The following is a 10,939-nucleotide window of genomic DNA, read 5'->3' as shown; positions in this document are numbered from 1 at the left end:
TTGAAAATGTGTACTACTTTATTTCATGTGTGACTGAAAGCCTGCCACTGCCATGTTGCTGCCAATGTACGGGTGGCACGGCCTAGTCAGGCATATGTATTGCCTTTAGCCGTGTCCCCTAAGACAATCTGTTCATTGTCTTGAATAAACCAATAAAGAAAGAAAGAAAGAAAGAAACATGCGGCGCTGTCCTTGCAGCAACACTGTATACATATTGCACACAAGCACGAGGAAATCCTTCCAGCTGATCAAGTAGTCAATTTCTCTCAGCACTGAAACAATGCCGGTGTACCGCTGAATTGCCAGTCATTTGGCAAAACATTGTAAAAGAAATGTGGTTATGAGCCACGTCTTGAAAACTGCATGCTCTTAGGACGCTACAGAGAGCAGCGTGCCCGTGACCTTAGCGAATATTTTCGCATCTAGCAACACGGTGATTCTTGTGTTAGCGTGCTTTCAGTATTGCTACATTGTAGCGAAATGCGCGGTATTTATCGAGTGAGTATAGCCTGCCAACAACAATGGGCAGAGACGAATCCATGGCATTGCGACGACTGGACGATCGGCCGTTGTCTGTTCAAGTGCTGCTTGAAGACCGTCCCCATCGTTCGTCGGCGCACAAAGCAGTGGAGGCACTTTTGTCTTTCTTGAGGGCGACTGGCCCGTGTGAACGCCTTTGACTCGCTCAGGCCCTCCGTGTGCGCGGGCGAGCTCACCGCGGTTTTCCTCCCCCTCCCTTCCCTCTATCTCATCTTTCTATTCCCGTCCTCCAGAGTTGGGTAGCCAACCAGATTTATTTCTGGTTAACATCCCTGCCTTCTCTCTTTATTTCCTCCTCCTCCGCCGCGCATAGTCCCCTTACCGTATTTTGCGGTCGATATGCAACAAACACTGGTTGTCAGTGTGTGTCGCCTTCATTACGTCTTTTGTGTTGCTTGATTTCCCTCTAAACATGCACCAACCACCCCAGTTCAGCATAGTCCTCAATTATGCCGCATGCAGTCCTTCGCGTCGATCACTTGTTTGCAGTTTGTGCAGCGCAGCGAATAAACGCACCCAATGTTAAATTGATAGCTCATACTGAGGTGAATGCCGATTATGTCTGCATTCTGTGTGAAAGCGTGGCTTCGTGGGGTGGGGCCCTGTAATAGGTACACCTGGTTTCTGAGTGACCCGGTCATTATTTGGCACTCTTATTTTGAGTCCTTCGACAGCGCTGTGGTCGCACCTGCTCTTTCGTTACCTGAAATACATATTTCTAATGTGCCTCCTTGAATATGGGCCAGTATTCGTCAAGCAGTTTTTACGCTGAATCAGTTCGTGAGAACAAGTACCAGGGAATAGTGACTGCGGATATGTTTTGAGTGAGCTCGGCCCAGCCAACGACTTATTTCATAAACGTTCATAAACATTTTATGAATTCGACCTGTGATGTTAAAGCCTTTTCTTCCAAGTTCTTTAAGCAGAACCAGCGACATTCCAGAAAACGTGTTGGAATGAAATCCGCGAGGTGGTGTGCTGAAGCACTGCTTCGGCATCCGTAAGTATTACAACCTCCCAAGGAGGGAAAACGACTGAGAAAACGCGATGAAATAAAGCGAAGCGTTTCTAGAGCACATCTTGTGAGCACACGCACATAAAGAAGAGAGAGAGAGAGAACTGTCCGTTGTTTCTTTTGTGAGAAGCGTTCATTAGAGTCGTCTTTAGGATAGAAGCGTTTCAAGAATCGCAGCATTTCTTTTTCCTTTTATTTTTCAGAGCTCCTGATTTCCCATAACGTTAGGTCTCTTGCATTAAAAACTAAATAACACGAGAACAGCGAAGTAAATACAATTTTTGTTACTGCTCCCTTCCTTCTGCGAAGTCTTCGCGCAGCCTTGTTATTTCTAGTCGTAGGTCGCAGGACTAGTCGACAAGAGTCTCCACAATGAATGAATGAATGAATTTGCAATTTACGCAAAGCCGCCTGAAAGTAGCTTCACGTTTTTGTATTGTCTCGGACAAGCGATTTCTTTTCGGCGAAATGATTAGCTTGACCCACACTATATAACAGCGCTGTCTACAGCATGTTAGCAACTTGCGATCGAACAACACAAACACTCCAGCGGGTTTTTCTTTCTTTCTTTCCTTCTTTCTTTCTTTCTTTCTTTCTTTAACTCTCATGGCTCCCCTAACTTCAAGGACCTCTTAACTCAGCTGAGCAAAGAGGTCCAAACCGGCGAAGCAGCAACTAAGATAATAAGAGGCGGCGAAAGACTTTCAAGCAGTGGTCGGGTCCAAGCCGTGCCGTAGGGCTAAGCGCAGTTTCAAAGTCAGTCAGCTGCCGCGGGAAAACTGGGCGCGCTGGTGCTTCCAGCTCCTCAGCTGCTCACACACGCGCGAACGGCGGCACGAAGAGGCACGTCCCAGTATAAACAGCGCGGCTGCGTTGTAACAGCCTCCCCTCAGAAAGGCGCTGCCCGTGGCGCAAACCACATGTGCACAGCCGTCGCAGCGGCCGGCCCGTCGCGTCCGCACGCATAGACGCGGCTGAGGCGCGCGCTCGGTGCCAGTTCCTCTCTCGCAGAAGCACCGTCCGCCCAAAAGAAAGAAAAACACATTTATGTTGTTCGCTGCACAGCTGCTCTTCCTTTCGTTTCTTTTTAAATTCTTATTATTTATTCCCCCCCTTCTGTTATCACCACCACCACCACCACCACCACCACCACCACCACCACCACCACCACCACCATCATCATCATCATCATTATTATTATTATTATTATTATTATTATTATTATTATTATTATTATTATTATTATTATTATTATTATTATTATTATTATTATTATTATTATCGTTCCATTCGATGATTCTCGGAGGTGAAAACGAGCGACAGCTTGGTCACGCGACACCTTCCGCTGCGCGCGAGCCAACTATCAAAGTTGCTCTACTCTACGAAACATGATTCGCTGAATTGCTCTGAGCAATTCAGAGAGACAAACACCTGTTCTCGTCCGGATCGCTTATAGTGTTCATTATGCACCAGGACGTAAGCGGACAAAAGGCTATAGATTTCTGACTCATAAGTTTGCAGCCTACTGTAAGTAAACAAAAGAAGTAAATTGCATAATAAGTAGAAGCGAGTCTAAACAGGAATAAATAAAAAAAAATGTGGTCTCACGCTAACAGTGCGACTTGGCCACGGTTCTGCGTGATATGTAGCCGCGAATAATGCCGCTCAGGTAAAAGAAATGTCTCGACTCTCGTTTCGTGGTATCAGGCCCTTGCGTTCGGGGGTCCAGGTGAGGCAGTTGTGCTATCAGCACCGGCATCTTTTGGTATTTAATGCTTCGTAGCATAACCATTATGTCCATAGGAAACTTCACGGATCATTGTGATAGCTTTAATAGATACACAACATAATTTACCCCCTATACAGCAAACATTCTTAGGCCACTATACAGACCTGTTACATCTACCCATTGCCATTGACCGCACCACTGACTACATTCTACAATTTCTTGGTGATCTTTGGCCATGACTGTCCCTTGCGCCATAAGCCACTATCCGTCATCATCATACGGGGGGTGGGAACGGGGGGTGGGAACTTAGTCAAGCGTCAATCGCTTTTATTCCCATCCCCTCCATCAATGTAATGGTGATGGAAATAAATCATCATCATCATCATCATCATCATCATCATCATTCATGGTATTTGTGGCATCAACCTCGGCGAGCGCGTTTAAAAGCAGTAAAGGTACTTCAAGGGTTCCGAGTTGGCACGCAAACGCCTCATTCCTCACCACATTAGAAGGATGTATACACAGGATAGATACAGAAAAGTAAAAAGCAAAGAACAAAAAGAGACGAGTGGTTCTTGTGGGAAAAGAGGGAAGGCTGGCACTATCTTCTGCAACCCATGCGGGAGCATGACTCAGCGCCAGCAGGGTGGCGGAGATGTGATTAAAAGAAAGAGAGGGTAGGAAGGAGAAAGGTAGAGGGTCGTCCCAGCAGCATCAGAGCAGCCCGGCCGGGAGGGCCCAGTGGGTTCGACCGGAAGAGTAGGCTGGAAGTAGACCGTATAGGAGGTGGCGCACTAGAAGTGAAGTAGTGGCGGATCAGGAAGCCCGAGGGGGTGGGATGGCCGTTAGGGGATCCGTCTTTGTAGAAATTTTCTATAGTCTCACCGAGAGCCCCGACGAGTCGAGGTACTCGACGACACTTAGGAAGGCTGGTAGCTGATTACGACAGGGAAGAGGATATCTTCCTGTCGTGAACAAGGGAGCCCCAGGCGGTGGAACTCTTGCAGAAGTCGGCCGCGATGCTGCAGGTGAGCAGGGGAGGCCAGCAGGAGGTGCTCCAGAGTCTCTGATTCACCACAAGAGGCACAGGCTGGCGAGGTGGCTTTCCCAAGGCGGTGCCGGCGGGCTGCCGTCCAGTAGCAGCCAATTCGCAGGCGGAGTAGCAATGAGGCATCCCTTCGTAGGAGGCCGCGCTGTGGAAGAGGCCGTGGAGGCCTGCCCGGGGATACCCGTTTGTCCGGGTGGCAGGCGATGATGTGCCGGCACAGCCTGTGTCTCTAGAAGTCTGCGGCCGTTACAGCAGGGCTGTGGGGGACGCTTGAGTGGTGGGCACTTTTTGCAAGAGTGTCCGCCTCTTCATTGCCCGGGATCCCCACGTGTGCCGGTAGCCAATGCAGGGATAGTGAGCATCCTGCGTCCTGAAGGGCCGTCAGTCTTGAAGAGAGCAGCGCAACCCCAAGGCTAGCCCTGTCAGGGTTCTGCAGGCAGAGCAGCACCGCCTTGGAGTCGCAGAAGATGGCTGCCGGGGTCGCTGGTAGCTCCTCTCCAAGTAGGTCCACACCAAGGTGGAGTCCTGCTAGCTCTGCTGCGGTAGAGCTTGCATGTCCCGGGAGACGGCACAGCTTGCTCTTTTGTAGGGCCGGTGCAACGCAGGCTGCTGTGGATTAGCCCGTCTCCGGTAGCACGGATCCATCGACGAAGATGTGAAGGTGGTCCCCAAGTCTCTCTTGGAGGAGAGAGGCTGCCGTCTGCTGTAGGGCACGTGGTGGGGAACGGTTCTTCGAGACACCTGGCAGCTCCGTCGAGATAGAGATTGGTGGCCGATGTGGTGGGCGATGCTGTACAGCGTTTGCAGGCGTGTCCCCTATGACTTCCTTATAGAGGCCACAAAGCCGTCTCATGTGTGATGCTGGCCGGCAGCGTAGGCGGGTCTGGAGTGCTTGACCATCTGCGGCATGGTGTAGGCGTAAAATGTGTCGTAGCCCCTGTTGCAGGAAGAGTACTGACAGGGGTTAGGCAGAAAGAAAGAAGCAGACAAACTATTGTCTCTGTTTGTATCCCCTTTCCATGGGCGTCATTTACAACTACATAGCAAGGCCAATGTGGAAGCGACACAATCCGTTCTGTTTCTGAGTAACACCTTAATCCTGGCATCGTTTTGAACCACTTAAAGAGGAAGGCATACACATGTGTGAGAACCAATAAGCTGTATTAAGAACCAATAAGCAACACATGAGAACCAATAAGCTGTATTATTACACAGCTCATGTGTCACGTATGCGTATAGTATAGTATGCGTTTAGTATGCGGTCTTCATTTACTCTCTTTAGCTAACTCAACATTTTCCGAACCTGTAACACCTACTGATCTACATCATAATCTTCATTATCATCATCAGCAGCAGCATCAGCATCATCTAGTAGGAGTACTACTACTACTAGTAGTAGTAGTAGTAGTAGTAGTAGTAGTAGTAGTAGTAGTAGTAGTAGTAGTAGTAGTAGTAGTAGTAGTAGTAGCAGCAGCAGCAGCAGCAGTTGTAGTAGTAGTTGTATGTGAAAAGGAGCAGCCGTCACTATTACAGGATGACTGAATATTTGTTTTATTTTCATTTCAATAAAAAAAGAAGAAAACGGGCGATCTGCTGAGATATTGAAAAAGACTCTATTTGTATGACGTCGTGCAGGTCGACACGGCGACGGCCGGGCCACTTTTGGAGCAGGTGCGATCAGCCGCGTTTGTAGACTGTATCTAACTCAGTTACGAAAAGGCGAAAACAGTTACCAACCGCAACTCAGACGAACACTCAAACGCTTAAGGAGCGTACTCCCACGTTTGTAGAGCTGCTTCTGACGTGGCTGGGGCGATTTATGCTCTTGTTACGGCCGACTGACGTGCCCCGTGTACGAGACCTAACCTAACCTAACTTTCGCGCACAGTTCACGCGTGCCGCTTATGGAGCAGCTGGTACAAATAGCAATTTCCGTTAGACCTGCACGACGTAGTACATATCGACAGCCATTGAAAAACTGCGAAAGTGCTAACGCATGGGCGAGAACAAGCTGCACTGTTCAAATTACTGTGTTCCCTCTTGCTCATAATGTCGCTTCAGGGTGCAAAAACGCTCCCTCTCATTCTGTCACCGGAAGAACGCTTCGGCAGTCAAGCCATATGATTCGACTGGTAGGTTTTAATGTCCCAAATCAACTACTGGGCTACGAGAGAGGCCGTAGCGCAGGTTTAACACTAAGCACCAGAGGAAATTCAACGTGCCCGTAAATCTATGTGCACGAACACTTATGCATTCCGCCTCTATTGGAATGCGGCCGCCGAGGCCGGGAACAGAACCCACGACCTTGCGCCCACCAGCAGAACGCGATAGCACCGAGCAACTACAGTGGCTGCACATTATCTCCATTTACATTTAGATTGCTTAGTGCTCCAGTCGTCTTTGCATTTTGCACAACGCATTAATATAAGGCGATTGAACTCTTCAGTTGAAGCCCAGACTGTGTACTCGGCACCAGCACAGTTAGTCGGCATTTCTTTTCTAATTGAGAGTGTCCAATTAGGCTGTTCTCACGCAGGAGTGCAAAAAACAAAAGAAAATAAAGTTAAAAAAGAAAAGGAAAGGAAAGCAGTTTATGGTCATGGTCCTTGATATTGATTGGTTATTCGTTGATTAACGCAGAGAACGCTCAATTTTGATTGCTTTATTGAATCTACATCTTCCTGATGCTGACGCGTACAATGCGAGGTCAAAGAGCCAATCCCTGCATGGGCAGGAATAAATATTTGAGGCTCATGGTGATGAGAGCCTGTACTTCTGCGTCGAGAGCAAAATAACTGGGCTGTAAAATATCTAGCGGGAAACCAACGACTGCTGAAGTTCTGGTATCTGCGTATATACGCAGGTACCATGCTTTGGAGCATTGGTACTCATCGAAATGCCGCACCATAAGCAAGTGAAAACAGCTCTCGACTTTCTGCCGACTGTCTGCAGAGCTCCAGAACGCGACAACCGCGGAAAGAGGGTTTATCTTGCCCAAACGAAGGCGTCGTGCTCAGGAGGTGCTGCCTAAACGTTAGAGAGAGCTTGAGTGAACACAGTAGGGTCGTTTAGATGGAACATTTTACTCGTGGGTAATTTACGCATGGATAAAAAAGAAAGAAAGAAAGAAAGCTGTTGTGCAAATGGCTGCAAGTTGCCGCCCTGCGAGATGCCGGGAGACGAAAGTAAAATACGTCTCCCAAGTACTTCCCTTGTTGGTCACTCGACCACTTCACAACTTACGATGCCGGTGACTTCCTGTCAATAGCGGCAAGGTCAAACGCTTCGTGGAGACGGCCCCAGGCTTAGCTGCGACAGCGTCAGAAGAGGCGGGAGAGCGTTCAATCGGGTTTTAATAAGGACGTTTGTTCCGCACTGATGTTCGTGTGAGCAAGGCAACGCGTCATAATCTGAAAACCATTGCATGATAGAAAATTAAGGATAAATATAAGCCTGATTGTTGTCATGCAAGAGATTTTGTGACGAAAAATGAGCTTCGTAAGGTTTAACACAATGCCACTGAAGAAGGGTCCAGAAGCACGCTTTTTGCAAAGTGGGATATACATGCGTCCCAGCTTGGAGATGCGCCTGTGTGTTGTATCCTCAATACAGCTAATTGACACTCGTGCAAACCGAACAGGCCTCTCTTAAAAATGCGGGGGTGAAATCATAGTTAGAAGGGGGGAGGGGGTGTATTATGATGTGGACACCGTAACTACCTTTCTCGAGCCATTACTACTTAGCGTTACAAGGTGGTCTACCACCCAAGAGCACTGACCGATTCCAATGCTGCATAGCTATACAGTAAGCTGTGGATAACCGGCAGATTCAGCCTAAGATTATCAGGACGTTTAGATTAGCCTGGCACATACCATCGCTTTCACGTTCTTTGTACCGTCGTATGACAGCGTGTACTCAGTAATTCTAGCAAGACGAAAGGTTCACCGGAAAGCGCAGATTTGAAGTGATCAGCAGTGGGGGAATAAATGTAGCCTCAAGCTGGAGCCAACGTTTCTACTGGTTAATTGTTGCTCTAACGAAGTACAGCAAAACACTGCGATCTGGAAGTTCTGTCAGTGTACTCCATACCTCGTCGGGCACAGCCATCGCGAGCTCATGGGCCATTTAGTCGTCCGATTTGCTGACACCAGTGTCGCATAATTCGCTTTGTCTGGTGCTCTCTCGCGCTTGAAATATGCGCGGGTCGTTCGCGTGAACCCTCGTGACAATGCCGCGCTTCCCATTAAAAGTGATGATCAGAACATGGAGGTCATGACGCGCTTCCGGCTCCTGCAATCGCTCCTGATGCATAACGCAAGGAAAACATAGCCTTCGAGATCAGTTTTAGTAACTCGGGGAGAGCGTTCTGTGGGCAGCGTATTTGGACAGTACCTATTGGCTACTACTGAGAGAACGCAGGCCTCTACAACCAATGAACAATTCATGGTAATAGGCAAAGCTAGTATTCACGACTACAGCAATGCCTGAAGGCGTCGGGACCTTTGCTGTGGCGCTCTTTATGTTACAGTGCATTTTTTTATTCCTGGCAAAAACATATTCTTTCTCACGCTGCAGTATGATACTTTTGCAAAAAAATTAAAGAAGGAGAAGAAGAAGCGGCGGCGGCTGATACCGGCTTACAGAACCATACTCATGTCTTCCTTTAAGCTGTCTTTGTTGTCCTCCAAGTTTCGACTCCCTAGCTTAGCACGGCCAGGATACAGCAGTTAGATGCTTTCCTGCAAGATTGGTGCTCTGCTTGCCAGTTGCTTCTCAAACCATTTGGTTCTTGAATGGATAAGTGAATGGCGTGAAGAAAGATGAAGATGGTAGTTCAAGGCGTAAAACACACACACACACACACACACACACACACACACACACACACACACACACACACACACACACACACACACACACACACACACACACACACACACACACACACACACACACACGCACACACACACACACACACTACCTACCTTCCTTCCTTCTCTTATGAATTAGCTGTTTGGCTGGGGCCGGTAGACCTGCGCAATATCGACGTGTTATGCGAAACTCTTTGCAGGTCGCTGGGTATATAGAATGGTTTGGAGTTCCGCAAAGCGTTAACAAGTGGACCAATGTGTTCGTGTAGGTCAAGTAGTTATGTGTGTGACGCGAGAGCACGTGTGTGGGACGACAGCGAGAAATGCGGGAGAACCCATTTGTTGCCAACGCGCCGTTTCCCGCATCTGTTCCCCCCGCCAAGCCGCGCTGAATAGCGACGGCGAGCGGCTTCGGCGCGGCCCCGCTTGCGTTCTTTGAGCGCTTCCGCTGTGGGAACCTTGTTGGGACGCGGCATGTAGATACGTGGCAGGTGCGACATGGGTACGATATGCGAGAACTGAATGCACACTTACGACAGCTCGTGCTATCACATACAGGACAAAAACGGGTGACTTGACGGCTAAACTGTAGCGCAGCCTAAAATTCGTGTCCTTTTATAGCCATTCAGACGACTGCATTGTTCGCCTTGGCCGAGACGCTGTGATGACGCTGCCATGGTGGAGTTCGGCGCACTGTTCGCGTACTCGGACTTCATTTGCAGCAGGAAAGAGCAGATCTATGTATGCTTGATTAAGCGGCCGGATAACGACGAGAAGGGCCGTGAAAATCGGGGGGGAGGAGGAGGTGGTGCGTTGCGGTCAGGCGTTCGGAAATCCACGCTCGGGGGAAATCGGCGCTTTCTTTTGAATCGCTGCTCGAACGGAGGTAACCTCCACCCAGTGTTCTGCTGCTGAGATGCCCGGATCTTCTCAGGAGCGCCACCTGAACCGAACGCAGGTAGTACGCGTGAATGAGAGGCGAAAGTCCGATGACAGAGCGAGAATGACAGAGCGAGAATGCAACGACCACGACGGTATCAAGAACACGACCCAAGTTATTAGTCAACTGGGTCCACTGAGTCGGCACATTTTCATGTCATGCATGCATGCGAGCTTGCCAGAATGCATGTCATATTGTCATGTATGCCATGCCATTCCTGGGAATCACGTCATGACACGCCACCATATGCTCACAATGACATCCATGTCATTACGTGCATGTACGTGATACCTTTAAACATTGGCTTTTTGAAGTTCTCAATCATTTCTTGTCAGTTATCCTCAGCGTTGCCAATGTGGGTATTGTCATCTGCAGAAGTATTATTTCCCTGACTCTTAATCCTTGTCAGACTGACATTTTGAATACTTGTTGATGACGCGCAAACACTATAACACCGGAGAGACAGTGTCTCCTTGCGTGAAGCCCATCTTAAGCTATACAGTTGAGCGCCTCTACAACGAACGCATCTAGAACAAAATCACCTGTTTAACGAAGGAATAATTCTGTCCCGGTCGTAGTGTGAGCTGTGCGGGGCGTGACCTTTACAACGAAGTGATCAGTGTAACGACTGATTTCGGAGGCCCCAACCATTTCGTTATAAAGGCGTTTGACTGCATTTTCACACTTGCGACGAATTACCGTCCTGCAGGTGACATAACCTGATTATGGGAGACAGTCCTATCTATATCAGTGGCATACGTGATGCAAAGCGGAAGAACTGCAGTCATGAATGCTA

The sequence above is a fragment of the Dermacentor albipictus genome, chromosome 1, assembly GCF_038994185.2.
Source record: "Dermacentor albipictus isolate Rhodes 1998 colony chromosome 1, USDA_Dalb.pri_finalv2, whole genome shotgun sequence".
NCBI classification, from domain to species: domain Eukaryota; kingdom Metazoa; phylum Arthropoda; class Arachnida; order Ixodida; family Ixodidae; genus Dermacentor; species Dermacentor albipictus.
Note: the sequence above shows the minus strand (reverse complement) of the source record.